The 27,956-nt window shown below is 44.0% G+C and overlaps 1 long non-coding RNA gene across 1 annotated transcript; it reads right to left on the bottom strand.

Annotated features, from left to right (window-relative positions):
- Positions 1-268: 268 nt before the first annotated feature.
- Positions 269-25,920, bottom strand: LOC149122871 (uncharacterized). The gene is made up of 5 exons (XR_016219974.1): positions 25,667-25,920; positions 9,442-9,499; positions 3,880-3,974; positions 1,809-1,897; positions 269-961 (listed from the first exon to the last, which is right to left on the bottom strand). It is a non-coding gene; the product is annotated as an uncharacterized LOC149122871 (long non-coding RNA).
- Between the last annotated feature and the right edge of the window lie 2,036 nt (positions 25,921-27,956).

Raw genomic sequence — 27,956 nt, 5'->3', positions numbered from 1 at the left:
CGGTTGCCCCTCTTCCAGGCCAGCTCTCTGCTATGGCCAGGGAGTGCAGTGGAGGATGGCCCAGGTGCTTGGGCCCTGCACCCCATGGGAGACCAGGAAAAGCACCTGGATCCTGGCTCCTGCCAGGATCAGCGCGGTGCGCCGGCTGCAGCGGCGGCCATTGGAGGGTGAACCAACGGCAAAGGAAGACCTTTCTCTCTCTGTCTCTCTCTCTCACTGTCCACTCTGCCTGTCAAAAAAAAAAAAAAAAAAGAATGTTAGATGTAAAAACAGTGGACATATCTGCCTACACATGAATAGACTTGAAATGTGCCACATAAACCCAATGGGGTTCCACTGAGCCTTCCATAGTGAAATTCTGTCACTTTTGACAATTTATGTGAATATAGAGATTATATGTGAAGTGAGAAACCCAGAAGGACACAAAAGGACAAATATTATCTCACTAAAAATCTAGAATGCATGTTAGAGAGAAGAATGGTGGAGTAAGGATAAAGGGGACACATTGGTAAATATGCACAAAGTTTCCCTAGACACCGTGAATGAAATTATAATGCTGCATTTCATATTTCAAATTTCTTGTAGAGGTTTTCAAATGTTCTCACCATAATACATGAGGTGAAGAATGTGAATAATTCTGGGCCAGTGTCGTGGCTCAATATGCTAACCCTCCACCTTGCAGCACTGGCACACTGGGTTCTAGTCCCAGTCGCGGCGCTGGATTCCGTCCCGGTTGCCCCTCTTCCAGGCCAGCTCTCTGCTGTGGCCAGGGAGCGCAGTGGAGGATGGTCCAGGTGCTTGGGCCCTGCACCCCATGGGAGACCAGGATAAGTACCTGGCTCCTGCCTTCGGATCAGCGTGGTGTGCTGGCCACCACACACTGCCTGCGGTGACCATTGGAGGGTGAACCAATGGCAAAAGAAGACCTTTCTCTCTGTCTCTCTCTCACTGTCCACTCTGCCTGTCAAAAAAAAAAAAAAAAGAGAATGTGAATAATTCTCATTTGAAAATCCCAGAATTAACATTCATCAAATGATCACATCATACCCTAAAGTATCTACAACTATTTTTCAGTTGAATATTTATAAAGGCAAATATTATCAGGTTACACTAAAAAAAAAAAATATATATATAATCTGTATAGGATTAAAACTTTTTTAAAAAACTTTTTTGTATTAATACAAAGAGAAATGTTCCATGCATTCCATAGCAGGATAAAACTTGAGGGGCCAGCACTGTGGCATAGCTATAATTCTAACATTTGAAGCTAAAAAAATTTTTCAGAGAAAACTCAAGCCAAAACAAGAAAGCAGAAGAAGTAAACAGTAAAATGGAGAAGGTGGAGACAGGAAGGGGTAATTCTCCCCATCTTCATGTAGGAAAGAAGCAGTGCTGTGATGCTAGCATGTGGCAAGGATGCCTCCCCACCAAGACCCTACAATCTCTGAACCTTGCTCTCAACCACCATACTCACATATGGATCCTCTTTGGACTCTGCTGATGCCTCTGGGACAGTCATACAACCCCTGCTGTGCATGTAAGCCAAGCCCAGGAAGAGCCAGTTCAGATTTACCACCCACATGCTCTTGTCTGTTGGCTGGCAGGGTGAAAACCCTGCAGGGTTTACTACATACCAATTGTAAGAAGGCGGCATGTTTGAATATCCTGGGGATTTTGTATTTTCACCTGCGTCAGAGACAAAGGATTGTGCTGCTTAATGCTGAACACAGTTGCTCCATCACCAAAATGATTTCCTTCTTTTGCCTGGAAATGCAGGGGCTACACAAGCGGTACAGATAATATTAAACCTTTTAAAGTGTCCAGCTCCTGCTGCTCCTCCAGGGTGAAGTCCACAGTCCACACTTGTAACAGTGCATTTCTCCAGATGGTATCAGCTCTGGGTCACAAAGAAGGGTGACAGGGAGTTCATTCTTCTATTTATGTCTATCTTGCCTCTTATAAGTGCCACAGCAGATTAAGCTACCATCTGAACCCACAGCATCCCACATGAGCACCAATATGAGCCACACCTACTCCATTTCTTATCCACTCTTTGTGAATAAACGTGGAAAACCAGTGGAAGATGGCCGAAGTACTTAGACTTCTGCCATCCACTTGGGAAACTTGGAAGAAGTTCTGGGCAGGTACTGGCCCAACCCCAGCCATTGTAACAATTTGGTGACAACCAGCAGATGGGACATCTATCTCTTTCTCTCTCTCTGTAACTCTCTTTCAAATAAATAAATAAGTAGTAAATAAAACTTTTTTGGATCATCGGGTTACACTTCACAGAAAAGACATATCTCTTCATCAATGTGTCCTCATGAATATAAAATTGCAAAACACACTGGCAAAAAGACAAAGAAAAAACTAGACCAAGTGATGGGAACTACAAATGCACCATATCTAGGTGAGTGGTCCTGGACTGTGAGGAGAAAAAAACAGTAAACATGTTCAAAGAAGTGTTAACTGAATGAATCACTGTTTTTGTAAATTATTTATAAACAAAAGTATACTTATAAGCTTTTTCATATTTCTTCCAAAAATCAATGTAATTGCTATTGTTTACATGAAAGATATTGTGTATGTCCTCGAACAGGGCACATAAACTTGGAAAGTTATCTTAGAAGATTTGCATTTTTTTAAAGATTTGATTGGAGCTGGCACTGTGGTACAGTGGGTTAAAGCCCCAGCCTGCAGTGCCAGCATCCCATACAGGCAACAGTTTGAGTCCCGGCTGCTCTACTGCCAACCCAGCTTCTGCTGTGGCCTAGGAAAACAGTGGGAGATGGCGCAAGTGCTTGGGCCCCTGTACCCATGTGTGAGACCCAAAAGAAACTCTTGGCTCCTGACTTTGGTTCAGCTCAACTCTGGCTGTTGCAGACATTTTGGGAGTGAACCAGTGGAAGGAAGACCTCTCTCTCTCTGGCTCTACCTCTATCTGTAACTCTATCTTTCAAATAAATAAAAATAAATATTTAAAAATAACAGATCAAAGGGACAAGATTTTATTGATTTATTTGAGAGGTACAACTACAGACACAGAGAGGGAGGGATAGAAAATATTTCTTCCATCTGCTGGTTCACTCCCCAAATGGCCTCAATGGCCAGAGTTGAGTCACTCAGAAGCCAGGAGCCAGGAGCTCCTTCAAAGTCTCCCACGTGGGTGCCAGAGCCCAAGCACTTGGGCCATCTTACACTATGTTCCCAGGCCACAAGCAGAGAGCTGGATCAGAAGGTGAGCAGTCAGGACACAAACGGGTACCCATATTGGATGCTGGTGCAACATCACCAGCCCCCAGAAGATTTGAATTTAAGAGTCAACATCTGGAAGGAGAATGAAGAAATAGAGAGGAAGAATTGGAGAAGACATGATGACCAACCATTAGACATAGAGTAGTCAGAATACTGAAGAAAAAGACAGGAAGCGTGAACACAATTCGGTACTAATTGGTTACGCAGAGGGTTGAAAGTGGAGTTCAATTCCATGATGTGTACATGAAAGACTGTGTGGACACTGGCACAGGAAGTTGAAATTGGAAAAAAAGTCAACAAGAATATGATGCAAAGAAGTGAGACTGGTACCCATATGGGATGCTGGCACTACAGGCCATAGCTTAACTTCTATTCCTGGTTGCTCCTCTTCCAGTCCAGCTCTCTGCTGTGGCCTGGGAAGGCAGTGGAGGATGGCGCAAGTGCTTGGGTGCCTGCACCTGCATGGGAGACCAGGAAGAAGCACCTGGCTCCTGGCTTCAGATCAGTGTAGTGCCGGCTGTGCCAGCATTTTTGGGGGTGAACCAACAGAAGGAAGACCTTTCTCTGTGACTCTCCCTCTCACTGTATATAACTCTGTCAAATAATTTTTTTTAAAAAAGATACCTGTGGGAGAAGAGACATTCCAGCATGTGATGACCAGGGACCACTCATCTTCAGTGTTGTTTCTTGTGAGAGGATCTTACACCCCCATTCCTATACTTAAAAATCACAGAAAATCACTGTTCTTTATCATCCAGCCACAATGACCATCAGTAGACACCATTCTATCAGCCTGAGGTCAAAATGACAGCTGATGCACAGCTTAAATGTGGAAGACTTGAAGAAACTGAGTCATTGGTTACCTGAGAAAGCCATTAAAAGGCCATTAGCTGTAGTAGATGGCACTCATAAATAGATGGCACTGCAAGTCCCTGGGTTATATCTCTGGAATTTTTAATAAATAGTGCTTAACACAAATACAGAGAAAAGGGACTGGCGTGTGGCACAGCAGGTTAATGCCTTGGCCTGAAGTGCCAGCATCCCATATGGGTGCAGTTTCTAGTCCTGACTTCTCCTCTTCTGATCCAGATCTCCGTTATGGCCTGGGAAAGCAGTAGAGGATGGCCCAAGTCCTTGGGCTCCTGCAGCCATGTGGGATACCCAGAAGAAGCTCCTGGCTCCCAGCTTCAGAATGGTACAGCTCTGGCCATTGCAGCTATCTGGGGAGTGAACCATCGGATGGAAGACCTCTCTCTCTGCCTCTCTTCTCTCTGTAACTCTGTCTTTCAAATAAGTAAAATAAATCTTTACAAAAAAGAAATTAAAAAAATAAAGTTTTGGATCAAGACACAGAAATAAATAAATCTTAAAAAATACAGAAAAAAGCTAAAATGGAATCCAAAGATCACATCAAATGTACAAAAACTTGACAAGTACATGAGGTATATGATTTATAATTTTGAGTGAGAAAATTCCATAACATTGTACTAAACACTAGATGAATAAAATAACAGAAATTTAGTTTCTCATAGTTTCACACTATGCTGACTGAAGTTTTGATTTCTTCTGAGGACATTCTCTTGTTTCAAGATCATCAAATTTCCAACATAACCTTTGGGATCTAGTCTGTTTCTCCTCCCATCTCTAGGGACTCTCTTTCAAAATCAGATTGGAGGGGCCAGCGCTGTGGCACAGTAGGTTAATCCTCCATGCCTGCAGTGCTGGCATCCCATATGGATGCCGGTTCAAGTGCCAGGTGCTCCTCTTCCAATCCAGCTCTCTGCTATGGCCTGGGAAAGCAGTAGAAGATGGCCAAAATGCTTGAGCTCCTGCACCCACATGGGAGACTGGGAAAAAGCTCCTGGTTCCTGGCTTCAGATCGGCACAGCTTCAGCCATTGTGGCCATTTGGGGAGTGAACCAATGGAAGGAAGATCTTTCTCTGTCTCTCCCTCTCACTGTCTATAACTCTATCTCTCAAATAAATAAATAAATAAATAATCTTTTATATATCAGATTGGATTAGGTCAGGATATAAGATAACACTCAGACATCAATAGCCTCTGTATACACAGACAATACCACAGCTGACATAGAACTTCTAACATCAACCCCATTCACAATAGATACAAGAACAATCAACTACCTTGGAGTAAATTTAAGCAATGTCAAAGATCTCTGTGATGAGAAATACAAAATATTAAAGAAAGAAATGAGACAAAAAATGAAAAATTGTTCATGTTCATGGAGTTAGAATCAATATCAAACTCCAAACTACTGAAAACAATTTAAAGATTCAATACACCAAGATTCAATATACTGATTCAATATACCAAGGACATTCTTCTCAGATATAGAAAAGGATGCTGAAATTCATATGGAAACACAAGAGTCCCTGAATAGCTAAAGCAATCTTATACAACAAAAACAAAGCTGGAGGCTTATTTGAGAGGTAGAGTTGCAGACAGTGAGAGGGAGGGAGAGAGGTCTTCCATCCACTGCTTCACTACCCAATTGTTCACAATGGCCTGAGCTGGGGAAATCCAAAGTCAGGAGCCTGGAGGTTCTTCTAAGTCTCCTATGTGAACACAGGAAGGAGCTCAAGCACTTGGGCCATCCTCTACTGCACTCCCAGGCTATAGCAGAGAGCTGCATTGGAAGAGGAGCAGCCAGGACTTCAACTGGTGCCCACATGGGATTCCAGCACTGCAGGTGGGGAATCACCCACTGTATCACAGCACTGCCCCCAGGTTTCAAGATATACTATAGTACAGTAATCAAAATAGCCTAGTACTTGTACAAAAACAGATGGATAGACCAATGGAACAGAATATAAATGCAGAAATCAATCCTGGAGAGGATAGTCTCTTAAACACATAGTGCTGGGAAAACTGGATTTCCTCATGCAGAAGTATGAAGCAATACTCCTACTTTACACCTTACAAAAATACACTCAAAATGGATTAAAATGGATAAAAGATTTAAATAACAACCTGATACCAAATTATTAGAGAAAGTTGGGGTGACCCTGCAAGACATTGGCATAGAAAAAGACTACTTGGAAAAGACCGCAGAGGCACAAGCAATCAAAGCTAAAATTGACAAATGGGATCACATCAAATTGAGAAGCTTCTGTACTGCAAAAAAAAAAAAAAAAAAAAAAAAAGTTATCAAAGTGAAGGGCCAACTGACAAACTGGGAGAAATGATTTGCAAACTATGCAACTGATAAAGAATTAATAACCAGAATATATAAAGGCTCAAGAAATTCCACAACAGCAAAACGAAAAAACCAGTGCAGAAATGGGCAAAGGAGTTACATACATATTTTTAAAAAGAAATCCAAATAGCCAACAGATACGTGAGAAAATGCTCAGGATCACCATTCAACAGAGAAATGTAAATCAAAACCACAAGGAAGTTTTACCTCACCCCCGTTAGAATGGCATTCACATAGAAATCAAACAAATGCTGGCAAAGATGTGTGGAAAACTTAACCCTGATCCACTGTTTGTGGGAATGTAAACTGGTAAAGACACCATGGAAGACAGTATGGAGATACCTCAAAACATCGTACTTAGTGAATAAGCCAGTCTAAAAAGGACAAAAACCATATATTCTCCCTGATCTGTGATAACTAATAGCACACCTAAAGGTAACCTATAGAAATGAAATTGACACTTTGAGAAGCAATGACTTTGAACAGTCCTTGTCTTGACTATTGAGGAACAATTTTTTCACATAATCTGCTGAACTCTTTAGTATAGAGTTACTCATATGTGTATAAAGTTAATTGAAAATAGATCTTAGTAAAAAATAGGAATGAGAATAGGTGAGGAAGAAGAGTGTAGGTGGGAGGGTGGCTATGGTGGGAAGAGTCACTATGTTCTTAAAGTTGTAATTATGAAATGCATGAAGTTTGTCTTCCTTAAATAAAAGGTTTCTAAGGAAAAAAGATATGAAAGGAATATTCCAGAAAAATTTTCATTTTGATGATTTGGGTCAAGGCTACTTGGTAGCAATATTTAAAAGCACAGAATGAATGATGCATTTTTCATCTTATTTATTTTTAATTGTTTACTTTTTTGTTTTAAAAGACATAGTTTTGGAGAGAGAGCAGAAGGCAGTGGAAGATCTTCCATCTGTTGCTCTACTCCCCAAGTGGCTGTAACAGCCAAAACTGGGCCAGACTGAAACCAGGAGCCAGAAGCTTCATCTGGGTCTCACACATGGGTGACAGGTGCCCAAGCACTTGGACCACCTTCTGCTGCTTTCACAGGTGCCCTAAGCAGGGAGCTGGATTGGAAGTGGAGCAACCAAGAAACAAACCAGAACCCATAGGGATACTTGAATCCCAGGCAGCTGTTTAACCCAATATACTGCAATGTCACAATTTTTGTAAATTTAGACACTAGAAGTGAGTGTGGACAACTCAAGAAATTAAGCTTCTGCAACTTAAGTGAGAGGCTAGGACTATATTCCTGGCTCTCTGTTATGACCCTGTCTCAGTCCTGGTTGTTGTGGGTGTGAATCAATGGATTGAAGGTGTTTGTCTCTGTCTCTCTCTCTCTCCCTTTCTCTCTCATTCCATAACACAGAGTAGGCTAAGCCTCCACCCATGGTGCCAGCATCCCATATGGGCACCAATTTGTGTTCCAGATGCTCTTCTTCTTTTTTAAATATTTATTTGAAAGTAGAGTTGCAGAGAGAGAGCCAGAGACAGAGAAAAAGGTCTTGCATCTGCTGGTTCACTCCCAAAATGGCTGCAATAGCTGGAGCTGGGCAGATACAAAGCCAGAAGCCAGGAGCATCCTCCAGGTCTCCCACTTGGGTGCAGGGGCCCAAAGAGTTGGGCCATCCTCAACTACTTTCCCAAGCCATAGCAAAGGGCTGGATTGGAAGTGGACCAACTGGGACTCAAATCAGTGCCTATATGGGATGCCGACACCACAGGCAGAGGCTTAACCAACTATGCCACAGCAAGGGCCCCAGATGCTCTTCTTTGGATCCAGCTCTCTGATTTTGTCCTGGGAAAGCAGTGGAAGATAGCCCAAGTCCTTGGGCCCCTAAACCCACCTGAGAAACCCAGAGGAAGCTCCTGGCTCTTAGCTTTGGATCAGCCCATCTCCAACTATTTTCGCCATTTGGAGACTGAACCAGTGGATAAAAAATTTGTATGTCTCTCCTCTCCCTGTAACTATGCCCACCAAATAAATAAATAAAATCTTTTTTTAAAAAAAGTCTCTATGTATTTCCATCTACTTCTCATTCTCTCTCAAGTATATAAATACTTTAAGATGGCAAAAGATTGGCCGGCACCATGGCTCTCTAGGCTAATCCTCCACCTGCAGCACTGGCACACCAGGTTCCAGTCCCGGTCAGAGCACCAGATTCTGTCCCAGTTGCTCCTCTTCCAGTCCAGCTCTCTGCTGTGGCCCGGGAGTGCAGTGGAGGATGGCCCAAGTCCTTGGGCCCTGCACCCACATGGGAGACCAGGAGACGCACCTGGCTCCTGGCTTCAGATCAGCATGGTGTGCCAGCTGTAGCACGCCAGCCGCGGCGGCCATTGGAGGGTGAACCAATGGTAAAGGAAGACCTTTCTCTCTGTCTCTCTCTCACTGTCCACTCTGCCTGTCAAAGAAAAAAAAGATGGCAAAAGATTCAAGTCAAAAACTAGAGAATTGTCTTGGGCTCTGACTATAGTTTATGCCATTGATAAATGGAATAATTTGACTGAAACATAACTTTGTGGAGTCTGAAGTAATCCTGCATTTGTACACTCACTGTGATAAAACTATGGAGAGTTATTTAAGAACCTGCAATAGATTCTATCCTCTACACATTTTCTGATCTAATCCATGAAGCAAGTTCAGCCTCCAAAAAGCTTTTAAAGACACTCTACTTTAATTATTAAAAATATTATCTTTTTAATTTTTTCTGATGGTAGCAAATTCTTGCCAAAGTTTGAATTCAAACCATGTAAAAAGTCTTGTAGCTATGGCAATAAAAAAAATTAAGACCAAAGTGAATTCAGCTCAGATGGCTTTAAATCTTGAAACCATTATTACTTTATCTTATATGAATCCTGATTCTGAATTATATTTCTTTATGCTTTTCCAATTTATTTAAAATATCTCATAAAACTCTTAACATACAATGTGAAAGAAGCTGAGGAATAAATAACCTACCAGCAATATATTTATTTTTGTCGGTCTTGGCCACATGTAGATGTCTCTAGAATCTTACCTGCAAAAGAAATTGCTTAGAAGGAGGGGTCAGACAAAGTCTAGATTCTTCCTAGATTCTACTGTGCTAATCAAGAGCATGAAGGAAATGTATATAGAAAAATGGGCATATTGGCTCAGTGACAAAAATGAAGTAGCCTCCCTGTGGGGGAATATAATCTTTACACATGGGAAAAACAGAAAAGATGCCAAAAGAGCACACACAAGTCTACCAATCACTTTGATTAAACATAAACTATTGTTAGACTTACTAAAATATTAATTTATTACCAATTATGTAAAAAAAATCATTGTCAGGGGCTGTCACTGTGGAGTGGTGGGTAAAGCCACCTCCTACAGTGTGGGCATCCATATGGGCACCAATTTGAGTCCCAGCTACTCTACTTCTGGTCTAGCTCTCTGAAATGGACTGGGAAAGCAGTGGATGAACACCTAAGTCCTTGGGCCCCGTGCACTCACATGGCAGACCTGTAAGAAGCTCCAGGCTACTGGCTTCAGATCAGCCCAGCCCAGCCATTGAGGACATGTGGGAGTGAACCAGCAGCTGGAAGGCCTCTCTCTCTTTTCCTCTGTCTCTGTAACTCAGCCTTTCAAATAAATAAATCGTATAGAAATAATTTATGTTCATCACTATTGTTCAAATAAGTAGCAGTACACCAAAAAAATTATGATTTCACTAGAATCTATATTACATAGAAAATTACTCAGGCAGTACTGTTTTCCTTAAAACATCTCTTGCTTTTTTTATGTATCTCAAATTCCTTAAAAGTATCCAGCTTGAAAATTAGTTTTTGGCCACAACCATATGTATAGGAAAAATTGACAGAATCTACTAGCACAGCTTTCTGCAACTTCCATGTGACACTCCTCCCTGTATCCAAATCTTAACATAATTCTCCACCACACAGACCCCTGACATTTTCCAGTTCACTTGTTCTAGCCCATGAGATGACCATAAGTATGATATCAACATAGTTTGTAAAGTATTTTACAGTTGGGAGTGTGCCTTCTTGTACAGTAATCACATGGAGAACCCTGAGACTTACCTGATGGACACCTGGGGCCTAGGCCATAGGCTGTGCAAATCAGACATTGGAAGGGAAGGCATTATGATGCAGTAGGCTTACCTACTTCTCTGGACATACCACATCACAGAGTGCCTAGTTTGTGTCCTGGCTATTCCACACCTCCAACTCAACTTCCTGCAAGTGGTTTTTTTTGTTTGTTTGTTTGTTTTAAAAACTATTTATTTGTTTGTTTCAAAGGCAGAGCTACAGAGAAGCAGAGGCAGAGAGCGAGAGGCCTTCCACCTGCTGGTTCACTCCCCAAATGGCCATAATGGCCAGAGCTAAACAGATCCAAAATCAGGAGCCAGGAGCTTCTTCCAGGTCTCCCATGAAGGTGCAGGGGTCCAAGGACTTGAACTATCTTCTACTGCTTTCTCAGGCCACAGCAGAGAGCTGGATTGGAAGTGGGCAGCCAGGACTGGAACCAGTGCCCATGGGATGCTGGCACTGCAGGTTGTGACTTTCCTATTACAGCACAGCACCAGCTCAAAAGTGTTCTCTTGAGGCAACAGATCATGGCTCAAAAACTTGGTTTCCTGCCATCTGAATGGGAAACCCACATAGAGTTCCTACCTCCTGGCTTTCATAGATATAACACTCGCTATTGTGGGCTTTTGCAGAGTGATCCAGTGGATGGAGGACCTTTTTCTCTGACTTTCAAATAAACAAATCAGTAGAAAATTATCGGTATGCGATATGGAACAGTGGGTCTCTACCACCACTGGTTAAAGCCAGAGTTGCTCCACTTCCAATCCAGTTCCCTACTAATGCACCTGGGAAAATACCTGAAGACAGTCCAACTACTTGGACCATTTCTATCCACCTGGGAAACCTGGATCGAGTTCCTGTTTTCTGGCTTTGGCCTGGTCCAGTCCTAGCCACTGACACCATTTGAAGAGTGAACCAGCAGAAGATATTAGATAGAAAGATAGATCTGTCTCTCCCTGTCTCTCTATGAATCTGCCTTTCAAATGAACAAATAAATAAATAAAATTTAAAAAATATATTGGTGTGAGTTAAGCAATCCTGAAGGCAGCAGCCTCAATTAAAGCAGTAGACAACTAAAACAGGTGATTTGTGATTCCAGGTGCCACCAGCATATGGATGGCCTAGCAGAGGCCACCCCAAAATGCTTACTAAGAATTACAAATGAAATGGTTGAATTTTATACCTGCACAATTTTTCTCCATTTTGAGTGCAAGAGCCCAGAATCTTGGACCATCTTCCTGTTTTTTCTCAGAATATTAGCAAGGGGCTGGATCAAAATTGGGGCAGCCAGGACATTAACTGGTGCCATATAGGATGCCAGGGTCACAGGCAGTGGCTTGACCTGCTATGCCTCAACACAGGCTGCAAAACTGTTTTAATCTTATACATCTATTTGAGCACTGTACTGTGATTTATTTGTATTTTACAAACCAGCAAGCAGTAAAAGCATGAATTGTTCACATGTTAAGTAATGGAAAATAGATTCACACTAAATTTTGTAGCATGTAAGTAGCTGATACTAAGTGTGAAAACCTTGTATAATGCTCACATTTGGATACACAATTCATAGAGATTATTAGGGAAAAAGTATAACCATGAACAAGGAAAAGTCTTCCAAAACAGTGTGTGTTCCAAATCAACTGCGGTTTCTGAAATGGGTCTCAAAATACAACTTTTAATATAAATGTGGTGAATTAAATAACCCTACTCAAAAATAAATAAATAAACCAGAGTTTGTGACATCTACAAATCATTTGATATTTGTCAATGCACTTCACCATAGCTCTAGATATCAAATATGACAAACTACATTTCACATTAATTGGAAAACAATAAATTTTTTAAAAAAATCATAGTAGACAAGACACACACCCTGGTATTTGATGTGAGCCTCCCAATCAGCAGCTTAAACTGATGCAGCACAATCCCTGCCCCACCGCTCCTGGTTTTGATTTAGCCCAGACTCAGTTGTGAGCCTTGGAGGATGAAAGCACTGTATCTGTTTCTGTCTCTGCCTAAAAGATATAAAAGAATAAATGAAAGAAATGTACTACTCCACTCATAAGCAGGATGCAGCTACAGAAGAGATGTTGACTCTAAGCCCCTCAACATCCCTTAGGATTAAGAGAATGGGGTCTGAGGGGAGAATGTTGTAGGCAGGCATATAGAATAAAATTGATTCGGTGTGTGAGCTAAAAGACCACACTTTCACCATGCCCCTGTGTGACCTCATACCCCTACCTGGCCACACCTGTGTATCCACAGGCCAATCAGGTTAATTAACCTCTCCCCTTTGGAAGTGGAATAAAAGTCTGGGACATGGTGTCCTTCTCTCTCCTTTCCTTGGCCTTTTGCCAGTATGGGGCTTGCTGCGGCCCTGCACCTCCAGGGCTCATGGACTTTGGGCCACCTACCCCATGCTTCCTGGCCTAGATGTTCCTCCATGTGGCTGGTTCCTAGTACTCAGCATGAATTCAGATTTGCTTCTCTCCTGTAGATAGGGTTCTCACTCTCCTATGCATTTCTTTCACTAAATAAAAGCTTAAAAATGTGAAAAAAAAATTTGGCTGTCTTCTGCTCTTTTCCCTATTTCTAAACTTTGCAACACAAGCAACCGCAAATGTGCTGCATTAAAATAGATTTGCTTACTGTGGACATTGCAGGGAGGTTTGAGGGTAAGAAATGCCACTTGTGATAACGTCATTGCATACTGGAGTGCCTTGCTGGAGCCTGCTTGTCCTACCTGATCCATCTTCCTGCTAATGTTCATCCTGAGATGATGATTCAAGTACTTGAGTCCCCCCCCAGAAACATGGTAGCTGCAAATGCAGTTTTTGGATGCTGGATTTAGCCTGTCCTAGCCACAGCTGCTGCAGGCCCCTGGGCAGTGAGCCAGCAGATGAGAAGGTCTTTCTGTCTCTGCCTTTCAAATAAATGAAAATAAATAAGACATTAAAGAAAAATGACAGCAAAAGAGAACAATCAAAATATCCTATTTTAATGAATTCTACTATATAAATTATCATGTTCAAAGTGGATTATCTAAATATACCAATTAAAAGAGATTGAAACAGCCAAAATAAAACCAAGACCAAACTATGTGTGATCTATAAGAAAACCATTTTAAATATAAAGACGCAAAAAGATGATCTGATTCTGAGTTAATTAAAGAAAAAATTGGATGCCAGCATTATAGCGCTGTATCAAGATTAACTTCCTACTTATGATGCTGGCATCCAGCAGAGTATCAAATATCAGCTGCTCTGTTTTCAGTTGAGCTCCCTTCTAATGTCTAGGAAAGCAGTGATGATTGTCCTAGTACCTGGCTCCTGCCACCCATGTGGGAAACTCAAGTGGAACTCAGGTATCCTCCAGATGAAGAGTTAGGGTCCTGGCTTAGGCCCAGCCCAGCCCAATCCAGCCCATTGCAGCCATTTGCAGAGTGAACCAGAGGACGGAAGATCTCTTTCTCTGTCACTCTCCCATTCAAATAAATAAATATTTAAGAAAGAATAAATTTCACTTGCATATGAAATGTGAAAGATCTGCATTACAACATGGTGACTCCGCCATCATCAAAAACAACTACATGGGCCGGCGCCGCGGCTCACTAGGCTAATCCTCCGCCTAGCGGCGCCGGCACACCGGGTTCTAGTCCCGGTCGGGGCACCGGATTCTGTCCCGGTTGCCCCTCTTCCAGGCCAGCCCTCTGCTGTGGCCAGGGAGTGCAGTGGAGGATGGCCCAGGTGCTTGGGCCCTGCACCCCATGGGAGACCAGGATAAGCACCTGGCTCCTGGCTCCTGCCATCGGATCAGCGCGGTGCGCCGGCCGCAGCACGCTGGCCGCGGCGGCCATTGGAGGGTGAACCAACGGCAAAGGAAGACCTTTCTCTCTGTCTCTCTCTCACTGTCCACTCTGCCTGTAAAAAAAATAAAATAAAAAAATAAAATAAAAAAAAACTACATGATAGAATGCATATGGTGGTGAGGTTTATTTCACTTCTACACACATATTTATCACCACTAATGTGTTAAATTATTCCATTTTTTTCAAGTGAAAATATATAAGTACATTAAGAGTAGGATAAACACAAAGATAGCTTCAGTTCTGATTAGGATTTAGGTAAGAAAATTTTAAGTGTTACACAATGAAACTGAAGGCAGTTTTCCAAAAGGATAGTACACTGTTTCCTTAGCATCAATCTGTGCAAAGTAAAATCCATACAATTGAACGGGCATTACAGATACATCAGTGGTAATCAGTACAAATAAATATAAAAGTGGAAATACCAAGTCACTGGAAACTGGTATTTAGTAATGAATAATCAGAGATGCCAGTTACTACTAGATGGAATAAGGAAATAAGGTCATCCCAGTGTTGACAAATCACAAAATACACATCAATGAAAATTTAGTTAATCCCTCCACTCTATGAATACTTCATATTAAATTTGAATTTATCCACAACCTGCCACCTAACAATATTTTTCTCACATATTTAAAATATTTGCCATGCATTAGCACTGGTGGGGAATTAAAAAAAGTAACAGTCACAGACATCGAATAATAATCTAGAAGAAAGCAACGTTCCATAACCACTGGAACCACTGACGTGAACTGCCTGAACGACAACCTAGAATAGAAACATCTGGGGAGGCTGGCACCGTGGCTCACTAGGCTAATCCTCCACCTTGCAGCATCGGCACACTGGGTTTTAGTCCCGGTCAGGGCACCGGATTCTCTCCCGGTTGCCCGTCTTCAGGCCAGCTCTCTGCTGTGGCCCAGGAAGGCAGTGGAGGATGGCCCAAGTGCTTGGGCCCTGCACCCACATGGGAGACCAGGAGAAGCACCTGGCTCCTGCCTTCAGATCAGCACGGTGCGCCGGCTGCAGCGCGCTGGCTGCAGCGGCCATTGGAGGGTGAACCAACAGCAATGGAAGACCTTTCTCTCTGTCTCTCTCTCTCACTATCCACTCTGCCTGTCAAAAATTAAAAAAAAGAAAAAAAAACATCTGGGGAAAAAACACTCAAGGCAAAAAAGGAAGACATCTTTTTAGTGTAAAATATCAATAGTTAGTATCAGCATCCTGAAAAGTTGAAAAGCCAAGAGACAAACACAAGCAAAATTCTTTGGAAGAAGCTGATCGTAAACTACAAAAAGAACCACAAAGAATTAGACCTGGTCACTTCTGAGGGCAGTGGGGGAAGAAATCAGGAAGACACCTGAACTGACAAATGCCCATTCATTCACTTGGGTAAGCATTCTGTGGGTGTTTATACTTTTTATGTAAAGTCAGCAGAAAATAAGGCTACTGAACAGTAATCAGGCCCTTGCTTCTCGACAACTGGATTCACCAGAGAGGAAAGCATTTATTTCAAGAAGCCGGCATCTTGGGGAGAAAGAGATCTCTTCATCTAAAATGTGCTCTTTCCACCCAACAAGCCAGCAAGAGCTGTTTCTAAGAACATGGGTCGAGGGGCAGACACTGGCATATGGGGTAAAGGCACAACCAGCAGTACCACTGTCACATATGGGCACCAGCTGCTCTGCTTCTGATCCAACTCACTGTGAATGCAGCTGGGAAATCAGTGGAAGGTCACCCACGTGCTTGGGCCCCTGCCACCCCCTTGGGAGACCTGGGAGATGCTTCTGACTCCTGGATTTGGTCTGGCCCAGCTCAGGTGATTGCAGCCATGTGGGGAATGAACTAGCTGATGGAAAATCTCTCTCCATCTCTTCCTCTCTCTCTCTATCTCTTCCTTTCGAATAAAATAAATAAATCTTTTTTTAAAAAATGGGTAGCTTCAGATGGAGGTTAGAAATCAAAGTGATTCTACTTAGTTGACAATTTGGCAGCTGTCCAGGCTTTGCGCTAATAAGTGCTCATCTGGGGATATCCAAGGCATCAACCAGGTGAAGATGTTTTGATATGGCTGAAGCTCCTTTGTTAGCTGGGTCAAAGCCTGCTATTCTGGGCTGGTGCTGTGGCACAGCAGGGTAAAGACCCAGCCTGTGACACCAGCATCCCATATGAGATGCTCCTTTTCTGATCCAGCTCTCTTCTTTGGCCTGGGAAAGCAGTAGAAGATGGCCCAAGTCCTTGGGCCCCTGAACCTACATGGGAAACCCAGAAGAGGCCCCTGGCTCCTGATCAGCTCAGATCTGGCCATTGCGGTCATTTGGGGAGTGAACCAGTGGATGGAAAACCACATAGGATCCCTGATCATTATAATAATCACTTACATAATATTAAGTCAAATTATGTATAAATATATTAAGTATATTGAATATTTAATTAATAGACATTTAAAATATATTAAAAATCTCAACTCTTAAAACTCAGTTTTCTAAACCCAAAGTCAGAGAATACATGAGATAATCTTGACAAAACACAAAATTTCTTTCCCTTCTGTAATAACCAAAAGGTAAAGAAAATTCTTTTGTGCTGTGTTTCTTCTAATGGGAAGCTCCTCCAGATTACTTAGAAGTTAAACCCAATGGAAAGGTACCCAAACTTAGACACTGGAGGCTGTGAGCATTCAACATTATAAAAGAATGAAAAAACTTAGAAAACATTACACCTGTTGCCGGTACTGTGGCTTAGCAAGTAAAGTCACTGCCTGCAATGCTGCGATCCCATATGGGTGTCAGTTCACGTCCTGGCTGCTCCACTTCTGATCCAGCTCTCTGCTATGGCCTGGGAAAGCAGCAGAAGATGGCCCAAGTCCTTAGGCCCCTGCATCCCTGTGGGAGACCCAAAAGAAGCTCCTGGCTGCAGCTCAGTGCAGCTTTGGCCATTGTCATCATATGGGGAGTGAACTATCAGATGGAAGACCTCTCTCTCTCTCTCTCTGCCTCTCTGTAACTCTGCATTTCAAATAAATAAATACATCAAAATTAAAGAAAATAATACACCTTAGAAACAAAAGCAGAAAAAAAACCCATAGAACAATTTAAATACATCTAGAAAAGTCAAGTGTAGGGGCCAGTGTTGTGGCGTGGAGTGTAAAAGCCACCACCTGTGACACAGGCATTCCACATGCACACTGATTCTAGTCCAGACTATTCCATTTCTGATACAGTTCCCTGCTAATGTGCCTAGAAAACCAATGAAAAATGAAAAAGTCCTTGGGCTCCCGACAGCGAGGTGGGAGAACCAGAAGAAGCTCCTGATTCCTGGCCGTTGTGGCTCAAGTTCAGCCATTGTGACCATTTGGGGTGTGAAGCAGTAGACCAAAGATCTCTGTCTCTCCCTCTCTCTGTAAACTCTGCCTTTCAAATAAAAAGAAAGCTTAAAAAATATTAGGTGTAGGGGTTGGTGCTGTGGCGTAGCGGGTCAAGCCACTGCCTGCAGTGCCAGCGTCTCAAAAGGGCACTGGTTTGAGTCCCAGCCACTCCACTTCCTATCCAGCTCTCTGCTATGGCCTGGGAAAGCATCAGAAGATGGCCCAAGTCCTTGGGTTCCTGCACTCACTTGAGAGACCTGGAAGAAGCTCCTGGCTCCTGGCTTCACATCAGCACAGCTCTGGCTGTTGCAGCCATCTGGGGAGTGAACCAGCAGATGGAAGACCTGTCTCTCTCTCTCTCTTCCTCTTCTCTCTCTGTGTAACTCTGACTTTCAAATAAATAAATAAAGCTTTTTAAAAAATTAGGTGTAAAGATCAAGTACTCTTATTATCCCTAGTCTCCTAAGATAAATATTTCTTTCAAGATTAATTTATTTCCAAGGTAGAGTTACAGGGAGAGAGATCTTCCATTGGCTAGTTCATTAGCCAAATGGCCACTACAACCAGAACTGTGCAAGGCAGAAGCCACTGCCAGGAGACTCATCCAGGTCTCTACATGGGTGCAGGGTCCCAAGGACTTGGGCCATCCTCTCCTGCTTTCCCAGGTGCATTAGCTAGGAGATGAATCAGAAGTGGGCCACGAGGAATCAAACCAGTGCCCATATGGGTTGCTGCCATCACAGGCAGTGTCTTAACCCGCTGTGCCACAATATCAGCTGTAAAGACAAGCATTTCTCATGACAGGCCATAACTAAACAATAAAGGAGGAGAAAAAGCTTATAAGAGATGGCTAGTTGTTGGAAAGGAGTCAACCAAATGGAAACTGTAAGAAGCTGCAGTTGAGAAGATGGTTGAAAATGTTATTAGAGGGGCCAGGCACTGGAGCGTAGTAGGTTAATCCTAGGAAAGCAGAGCAAGATGTGCTTGAGAATGGGGGACCCACAAGAAGCTCCTGGCTCCTCTTGGATTGGCTCAACTCCAGCCATTGTGGTCATTTGGGGAGTGAACCCATGGATGGAAGACATTTCACTCTGCCTCTCCCTCTCTCTCCCTCTCTCAAAATTTTAGGCACTGTGGTATAGAAGGTTAAGCCTCCTCCTCAGTCCACAGCATCTCATGTGGACTCCGGCTCAGTTGAGTCCCAGCTGCTCTACTTCTGATCCAGCTCTCTGCTAATGCACCTGGGAAAAGCAGAGGAAGGTGGCCTAAGTACTTGAGTCCCTGCACCTGTGTGGGAGACTCAGCAGGCGCTCCTAGCTCCTGCTTACTGGCTCCTGCCTGACCCAACCCCCATCCATTGAGGCCATTTGGGTAGTGAGTCATTGGATGGAAGATCTCTTTCTTTTCCTCTTTCTCACTTTGTATCTCTGTCTTTCAGATAAATAAATCTTTTTTAGAAAGTTATCATACGTTAAAATCAAATATTAAAAATCTCTAGCAAATATTTATCATTAATATTTATATTTTCTAAAAAAACTTTACTGATTTAACACAGGGGACTAAATCCTAGTTTTATTTATTTGAAAGACAGAGTTACAGAAAAATAAAGCCAATGAGAAAGAGATTGTCTATCTGGTTCACTCCCCAATCATCTACAACAGCCAGAGCTGGGACAGGGTGAAGCCAGAAGCCAGGAAAGTCCATGTGGTTCTCCCACATGTGTGGCAGGGGTCACAGCCATCTTCTGCTATCCCAGGCACATTAGCAGGGTGCTGGATTAAAGTGGAGCAGTCTGGACTCAAAGAAGCACTCTTATGGGATGCAGGTATGATAGACTGCACTTAACCTATGATGCTGCCCCCACTTTGAAAATTCTTAATGTCAGGGCCAGTGTTGTGATGTATGGGTAAGGCCACCACCTGTGATGCTGGCATCCCATATGGGCACTGGTTCATATCACAGCTGCTCTACCTCAGATCAAGCTCCCTGCTAATGGCCTGGGAAAAGCAAAGGAAAATGGCACAACTGTTTAGGCCCCTGCTACTGATGTAGGAGACCTGAATGGAGCTCCAGGCTCCTGCCTTCAGTCTGGCCCAGTGCTTGATTATTACAGACATCTGGGGATGAACCAGTAGATGGAAGATGTCTGTCTCTGTCTCTCTAACTCAGCCTTTCAAATACATAAATAAATCTTTCAAAAATTCTAGGCTTTGGGATATTGACTTAGAATTATTTCTTATTGGGGCTGGTGCTGTGGCATAGTAGGTTAAGCCTCCACCCGCAGTGCTGGAGTGCTGGCATCCCATAAGGACACTGGTTCAAGTCCTGGTTACTCCACTCCAATCCAGCTACCTGCTAATGACCTAAGAAAGCAGAGAAGGTGGCCCAGAGTCCTTTAGCCCCTGCACCCATGTAAGAGAGTGGGAGGAGGCTCCTGGCTTCTGGCTTCTGGCTTGAGATCTGCAAGGTCCAGCCATTGCAGCCCTCTGGGGAGTGAACCAGTGGATGAAGGACCTCTCTCTCTCTCTCTCTCTCTCTCTCTCCTTCTCCCTCTCTCTGTTATTCTGCTTTGCAAATATTTAAATAAATAAATCTTAAAAAATTATTTCTTATCCTTGGAAACTTACTGTTTAGTGAAAACTTCACAAGTAATTTTGAACAGTTATATGTTAACAACTTATGAAAACATTTACCGGGCCAGTGCCGCAGCTCACTAGGCTAATCCTCCGCCTTGTGGCACCAGCACACCAGGTTCTAGTCCTGGTCGGGGCACCAGATTCTGTCCCAGTTGCCCCTCTTCCAGGCCAGCTCTCTGCTGTGGCCTGGGAGTGCAGTGGAGGATGGCCCAAGTGCTTGGGCCCTGCACCCCATGGGAGACCAGGAGAAGCACCTGGCTCCTGCCATCAGATCAGCGTGGTGCACCGGCTGTAGCGCACCAGCCATGGCGGCCATTGGAGGGTGAACCAACGGCAAAAGGAAGACCTGTCTCTCTGTCTCTCTCTCTCTCACTGTCCACTCTGCCTGTCAAAAAAAAATTTACCAAAAGGCCCAATGCCTTCTATATATTTTAAGGCAAGAGTACATGTATTTAGAAAAATCTATCTTTTACATTTAGCAATTCAAAAAAAGTCATCCTACTGCAGAGTAGCCCTTGGTCTCTCTAGCTGTTACACTGCTTTATCTCTCTTCAGCCACTCTAAGTAAGAGATGCTCTTATCCCTGGGCAGGAAAACCTGAGGTCTAATTGCATAGGGTCCCCAAATCAGTAATCCATCTGTGATCACCTTGAGGAGAGGATCTGGGTTGTGCATGGCACAAGCATCATGAGCCATCGGGGTGGGATTCCCTTTGTACCCAGTCATCCTCCTCACCTTGCACAGCTCATACTGGGCATTCTCTTCAGTGTGTGTTCAGTTTGTATACCACCTCCAGCTCATGTCTGCCACCATGTGGCTTCTGTGATGTAGTGAACAGCAAGATGGCCCTGTGGTGTCAAAGATCAGGCAGAAATGCTCACCTGTTGGCTTGATGCTGATGTTTGCTCCATCTCACACATATCCATGAATCCAGCAAGGCTTGCAGCATCAGCTTGAACCTTGCTGTGGATTCTGACCCAGCACTGCTACATTATCTTCTCTACCCCCTCTCCAGTCAGTGCATACTTGAGTCTATTTCTCAGGAAGGTGAGGAGAGGGAGACATCCCTTAGGTTGCAGGGACCTGATGATGCACAAGGTGCCACAGCAAAGACCACCAATTCATTTTTCAGCAATTACACTTACATTGCCTGAGAAACTACCATATTAGATAAGTATGGTTATTCTCTTAAGTCATGATCTTGCCACAGAACAACTTTAAATTGGACTTCATAGGAAGCAATGAACACTGCATCATCTTTTCATCTATTGTTTGTGCTTAGGTGAAAATTACGTTGTGATTTTAAATAACACAAATAAGCACAACCAACTTTTACACATACAGCAGTACACACACATAATGCATAGCATACATTATGACACAGAAAAATATAGAAATCTCTGCAACTCTTTTTAAATCTTTTAATCAGGCCCTATGGCTCACCATGTGGGTAGCCAATTGCACAGGGATGAATGTTGGTAAGAAGAAAGAGCTTATTTCTGGAAGCTGGCATCTTGGGAGAGCCAGAGAGGAAGGTCCTCCACCAGCTGGACCACCCCCCAAATGGCCACAATGGCTGAGGCTGGGCTAATCCAAAGCCAGGAGCCAGGGCCTTCCCCATATCTCCCACATGGGTACTGGGTCCCAAGCCCCCTGGGCATCTCCCACCACATTCCCAGGCCACAAAGCAGAGAGCCAGATCAGAAGAGGACCAACAGGGACATGAAACAGTGACCACATGGGATGTCAGCACTACAGGTGGAGGTCCAGCTCTATATGCCACAGCACAGCCACGAGAGAGCTCTTGATATAAAATGTTCTATCTCTGTTAAAGGGTTAATTTTTTAAGATTTATTTATTTATTTGAAAGTCAGAGTTAGAAGAAGAGGTAGAGATAGAGAGAGAGAGAGAGAGAGAGGTCTTCCATCCAAAGGTTCACTCCCCAATTGGCTGTGATGGCCAGAGCTGTGTCAATCCGAGGCCAGGAGCCTGAGATCATTCTGGGTCTCCCACTTGGGTGCAGGAGCCCAAGGACTTGGGCCATCTTCTACTGCTGTCCCAGACCATAACTGCTTAAGGGTTTCTTAAAGGACAAGGGTAGCTTCAGGGGAGGTAAATAAAACAGAGTCACCTTAATTGACAATATGTAAATACCCAAGCTTTTTTCTGATGAGGCCTCTTAACCAGGGGACTCAGCATCAGTTGGGTGAAGGCTGCTTTGTTAGCTGGGGCAAAAGTCCACCATTATACAAATGCTACTATTCACCAGAGTAATTCAGGCAATATACAGGATCAGTAATTGGTTTTTGCTATATAAAATGTGAAAAGGAAAAGGGAAGGAGGATGGCTTTAGTATGGTTAAAATTCCTTTTTAAAAGCTCCAATCAACTGAATATAATTACTTCCTGCTGTTAGTAACCTCAATTAACCCTATTGTTCCTGAAAAATTTACTTGAGCATTTAACTTGGAAAGCAACTCTAGTCCCAGTGATGGAACTGGACACTAACATACATGAAGATAATTATATCCTCATTTCAGATTCAGTAAGCACTCTGTTGGAAAAACATCTTTTATTGCTTTATTAACTCTTGTTCCTCACAGTCAATTTTATCAGAGGCCTTTGTGGAAATTTACAATAGATTTTTAAAAAAATTTTTTTTAATTTGACAGCTAGTCGGTGAGAGAGACAGAAAGGTCTTCCTTCCATTGGTTCACCCCCCAAATGGCCACTACAGCGGGCGCTGTGCCAATCTGAATGAAGCCAGGAGCCAGGTGCTTCTTGTTTCCCATGTGGGTGCAGGGCTCAAGCACTTGGGACATCCTCCACTGCCTTCCTGGTCTACAGCAAAGTTGGACTGGAAGAGGAGCAATCGGGACTAGAACTCGGCACCCATATGGGATGCCAGTGCTGCAGGTGGAGGATTAACCAAGTGAGCCATGGCACTGGCCCCTATGATGGATTTTTTAAGAGACCAGGGAGCCCCAGGGTCTCTGCTCTACCACTGGGCTGAGGCAGAGCTGAAGCTCCTGCATTTTCTAAATTGACAAAGACTCCTAACCTGTCTCCTTGGGCATCAACAGCCACAGACACAGTTGCTGGAAGGTTTAAGGGATTTAAATGTTTACTCCGTCCCATTTACCAGAAATCTCACAAAACCTCTACTGTTAGAAACCCACTGATGCTGTGGCAGATTGGGTAAAGCAGCCACCTGCAATGAGTGCCAGTATCCCATGTGGGTGCCCATTGGGGCTGGTCCTGGGTGCTCCAATTGTGATCCAGGTCTCTGATGTGGCCCTGGGGGAGCAGTGGAGGATGGCTCAGGCCCTTGGGCCCTTGCATTGGGTGTGTGTTGGGGGGGAACCCAGAGAAAGCTCCTGGCTCCTGGATTCAAATCAGCCCAGCTCTGGCCATTGCAGCCATCTGAGAAGTAAACCAGTAGATGAAGGGCCTGATGGAACAAGGAAGAAGGACATAAGCCTCAGCCATTCTCCTGCATTGAACAAAAGAGATAAACATTGGAATGTACTCTTTGACCTAGAAACACAATTGGAGGGCCTGCGCTGTGGCATAGCGGGTAAAGCCGCTGTCGGTAGTGCAGGAATCTTTTAGGGGTGCTGGTTTGAGTCCTGGCTGCTCCATTTCTAATCCAGCTCTCTGCTATGCCTGGGAAAGCAGTGGAAGACAGCCCAAGTCCTTGGGGCCCTGCACCCATGGGAGAGACCCAGAAGAAGCTCCTGGCTCCTGGCTTCAGATCGATGTACCTTCTCTGGCCATTGTGGCCATTTGGGGAGTGAACCAGAGGATGAAAGCCTTCTCTCTCCCTCTCTGCCTCTCCTTCTCTCTCTGCTTAACTCTGACTTTCAAGTAAATAAATAAATCTTTAAAAAAAAAAAAAACACACCTCAATTGGGTCTCACACTCTGCTGTCTTCATACTCCACCCCTTACAGCCACCTGAAAGACCAGTTCCAGGAATTCCCCTCTGCCTGCTGCCCCCTACCTCACCCCCATCCCCAGCCTTCCCTGGGGGTCAGGGCCTTCTGTCAGGTGTTCCATCATGGGTACGTGGACAGTTGCAGTTGGTTACCATCTCTACAGATTTATTTTCCCTGAATAAATTTGGTCCGGCTATAAATTCATACACTACCTCCTCTCTATTCTGTGCCTCTTTTCCTAACAGGACACCCCCCCCCACCTCTGCCTCTCTAACTCTGCTTTTCAAATAAAATAAACATTTAAAAATCCCACTTAACAACCACCTTCTCTTAAATTTAACACATATGCAGGCCATGCAATATTACAATAGAACACCATGTTTTTCTTAGTCATAAGATCGTAACTATATCCTGCCCAATCAGCCACGATGCAACTCAAGGTGATTTTGGATGGAAATTAAATTGAACCACTCATATTTCACCCAAGAGGAAGAAGTCCTCATACAAACAACCAAATGAGTACTCTTCCAAAAAATATCCAAGTTTCCTCACAGGGAGGCTGAAGTAAAAATCTTAGAATCCATCTCCTACACACCAGTACCACAAAAAATGACCCAAACCAGGTCCAAATGCCATGAGCCCAAAGAGCAGAGACAGAAATTGCAGGTATGCCCCTGGTTCGACTTACCCAGTCTCAGAGCTGTTGACTCCGGACACAAAGAGGAGCCATTGACTCCCCGCAAGGTAGCTGATGTCACAGCGGGAACAGAAAGGAAAGTCCCGGAGAGAAAGTGCTCTCAGAAGCTGCGGGGATGTCCCCAGAGTCCCAGCCAAAATGTTAGCTCAAAAGCAGCTCTGGGTTGGAGGTACAAGTGACCATTGCTGTCCTTACTAATGTGAAAGGGTTAAGCCACTTGAAAAATACATTCCAGGGGCCAGCGCTGTGGCTCAGTGGGTTAATGTCCTGGCCTGAAGTGCCAGCATCCCATATGGCCACCAGTTCTCGTCCCGGCTGCTCCTCTTCCCATCCAGCTCTGTGCAATGGGCTGGGAAAGCAGTAGAAGATGGCCCAAGTCCTTGGGCCCCTAACCTGTGTGGGAGAACCTGGAAGAAGCTCCTGGCTCCTGGCTTCAGATCGGTGCAGCTCCAGCTATTATGGCCAATTGAGGAGTGAATCATCGGATGGAAGGCCTCTCCCTCTCTCTCTCTGCCTCTCCTCTCTGTGTAACCCTGACTTTCCAATAAATAAATAAAATATTTAAACAACAACAACAACAACAACAAAAATACATCGCGGACTTCTGGGCTAGCTCACCAGTGTTGTTTCCAGACACATAATCCGGCTCTGGATGCTCACTGCTTCAATTCGCCATAGCTGAGTGCTGGCCAGAGGAAAGGGTGTATTGCCAGAAGGCAGCTGCAGTCTTGGGAAAGAAAGTCCTCCCAATCCAAAGAAGCCTTTTTCTACCCAACCGCGCAGCACAGAGGATGTTTAGAGGGACAGGGGTAATTGGAGCACCAGGCTTGAAATAAAACAATGAGTCTATTCAATTGACAATTATGCAGATTTTCAGGCTTTGTTCTGAGGAAGGTCCCACCAGACAGTCGGGGTGGGGGGTCCAGGGTGTCAGGAGGGAGGTGCTTTCTACCTCAGTTGGGGGAGGGTTCTCTGTCAGCTGGGTCAAAAGCCTGCCCTTCCAAATCATCTCCTTTTTTTCAGTAGGCTTCTGAAACTCTTCTGCAAATATTACTCACAAGATTAGGGGAAGGTAGGATGCCTTCATTAGGACTACCATGCTGTTGGAGGAGGGTGATCAGGGTTTATAAAGAGGTTCTAAGGCAGGGGGTGCTGGTGTAAGGACTAGATGACCTAATGGGGAGTTCTTGTAAGAGTGGACAACAGGCTTGCTTCTCCCCAGAACCTGTCTATTAGCGAGACAGAAGTGGTGATCCCACTCCCCCAGTTTCTAGCTTTATCATGAGAATAGCAAGGAAGCAATGATCCACCCTTCTGAGCTTCTAGTTTTATTAGGAGAATAGAAAGAATTTGCCTATCCTACTATTCAGCTGGATTTTTGTTTTAACAAGAGCAAGCTAGACAGGTTTATTGATGGGTTTTGTCCCCAGCCTCTGACTAATTGTTAGCTGTTATTATTCTGCTCATCCAAATTGCAGTTAAAAAACTCCATCCATTTTTTCAGGTCTCCCTCTCTTGGAGACCCCCTAGTGGCTGCTGTGGCAAGAGGTTTCTCATGTAAATAAATCTTGCTTTGCTCACTGCGTGTCCACATTAAATTCCTTGTGAGACATGCACCCCAGGCACCTTCCTTCATCACCATTTTCCCCCATTACTTTGGTGTGGTGAAGTCATGGAAGAGTTGACAGTCTCTGGTTTCGGATGTCATGGCTTGTTGCTAGATCAATGACAATGCTTAAGTTCTCTGATTCCTCCTGGTGGTTAGCACCTGAGTCCTTCAGCTCTGCCTCAGCCTAATGGTAGAACAGAGACCTGGGGCTTCCCTGCTCTCTTAAAAACCTACTGTAAATTTCCACAGATGCCCCTATGAAGTTGATTGTGAGGACCAAAGTTAACAATAGGATTTCTTTCTTTCTTTCTTTTCTTTTCTTTCTTTTTTTTTTTGGACAGGCAGAGTTAGTGAGAGAGAGAGACTGAGAGAAAAGTCTTCCCTTTTCCATTGGTTCACCCTCCAAGTGGCCACTCCAGCTAGCACGTGATGGCCAGTGCGCTGTGCCAATCCTAAGCCAGGAGCCAGATGCTTCCTCCTGGTCTCCCATGTGGGTGCAGGACCCAAACACTTGGGCCATTCTCCACTGCCTTCCCAGGCCACAGCAGAGAGCTGGAGTGGAAGAGGAGCAACTGGGACAGAATCTGGTGCCCCGACTGGTACTAGAACCTGGGGTGCTGGTGCCGCAGGTGGAGGATTAGCCTAGTGAGCTGTGGCACTGGTCAATAATGGGATTTCTAAGAGCTGGGTGTCTACTTCTCACTGTTTCTACACACACACACACACACACACACACACTCCTCTCCTAGACAAAAGATTTCCCAGGTACAAAATTAGGTAATGTTATCAGACTTAGTAGCCTTCTTTGCACCAAGCAAACAGTGTTTTCTGGGTGTGTGTTTATTGGAGGGGAAGACTAGAACCATCTATGAAGTTATTGGGATAAGGCAGGACTTTGTAGTATAAAATATCGGGCTGTTTCCCAAGGCCTGCTTCTGTAGACAGTCCATAAAGAAGTCATCGACAAGTCAAGGTCTGTCTTGGCTTGTGGAATTCCTGGGATAAAAAAGTCATGTACTCCCATGTTGAAGGAGAATGATCAAACAAGAACATTCTGCTAAAATTAACTATGTTATGACTGTGTTGCAGAAAGCCCGATAAGTTGCTTGTGTATGGTGTTATCCTCTGTGTTGCCTTGACCTATAGCTGGTTATGTATAAATATCACTGAGACACTGGAATAAACGAGCCTTGTCTTGGCTCCATTCTCTGACCCTTGTCCCTCTTTTCATTCCCACTGCCCCCTTCAGGTTCTGTTTGACTGGTGCTGCTGGCCTGCACATGCTTCTAAGACTACTGC

The sequence above is a fragment of the Oryctolagus cuniculus genome, chromosome 13 (genome assembly GCF_051225735.1).
Source record: "Oryctolagus cuniculus isolate XC-2025 breed Fujian yellow rabbit chromosome 13, ASM5122573v1, whole genome shotgun sequence".
NCBI classification, from domain to species: Eukaryota; Metazoa; Chordata; class Mammalia; order Lagomorpha; family Leporidae; genus Oryctolagus; species Oryctolagus cuniculus.
This window is presented reverse-complemented; position numbering and strand designations above follow the sequence as displayed.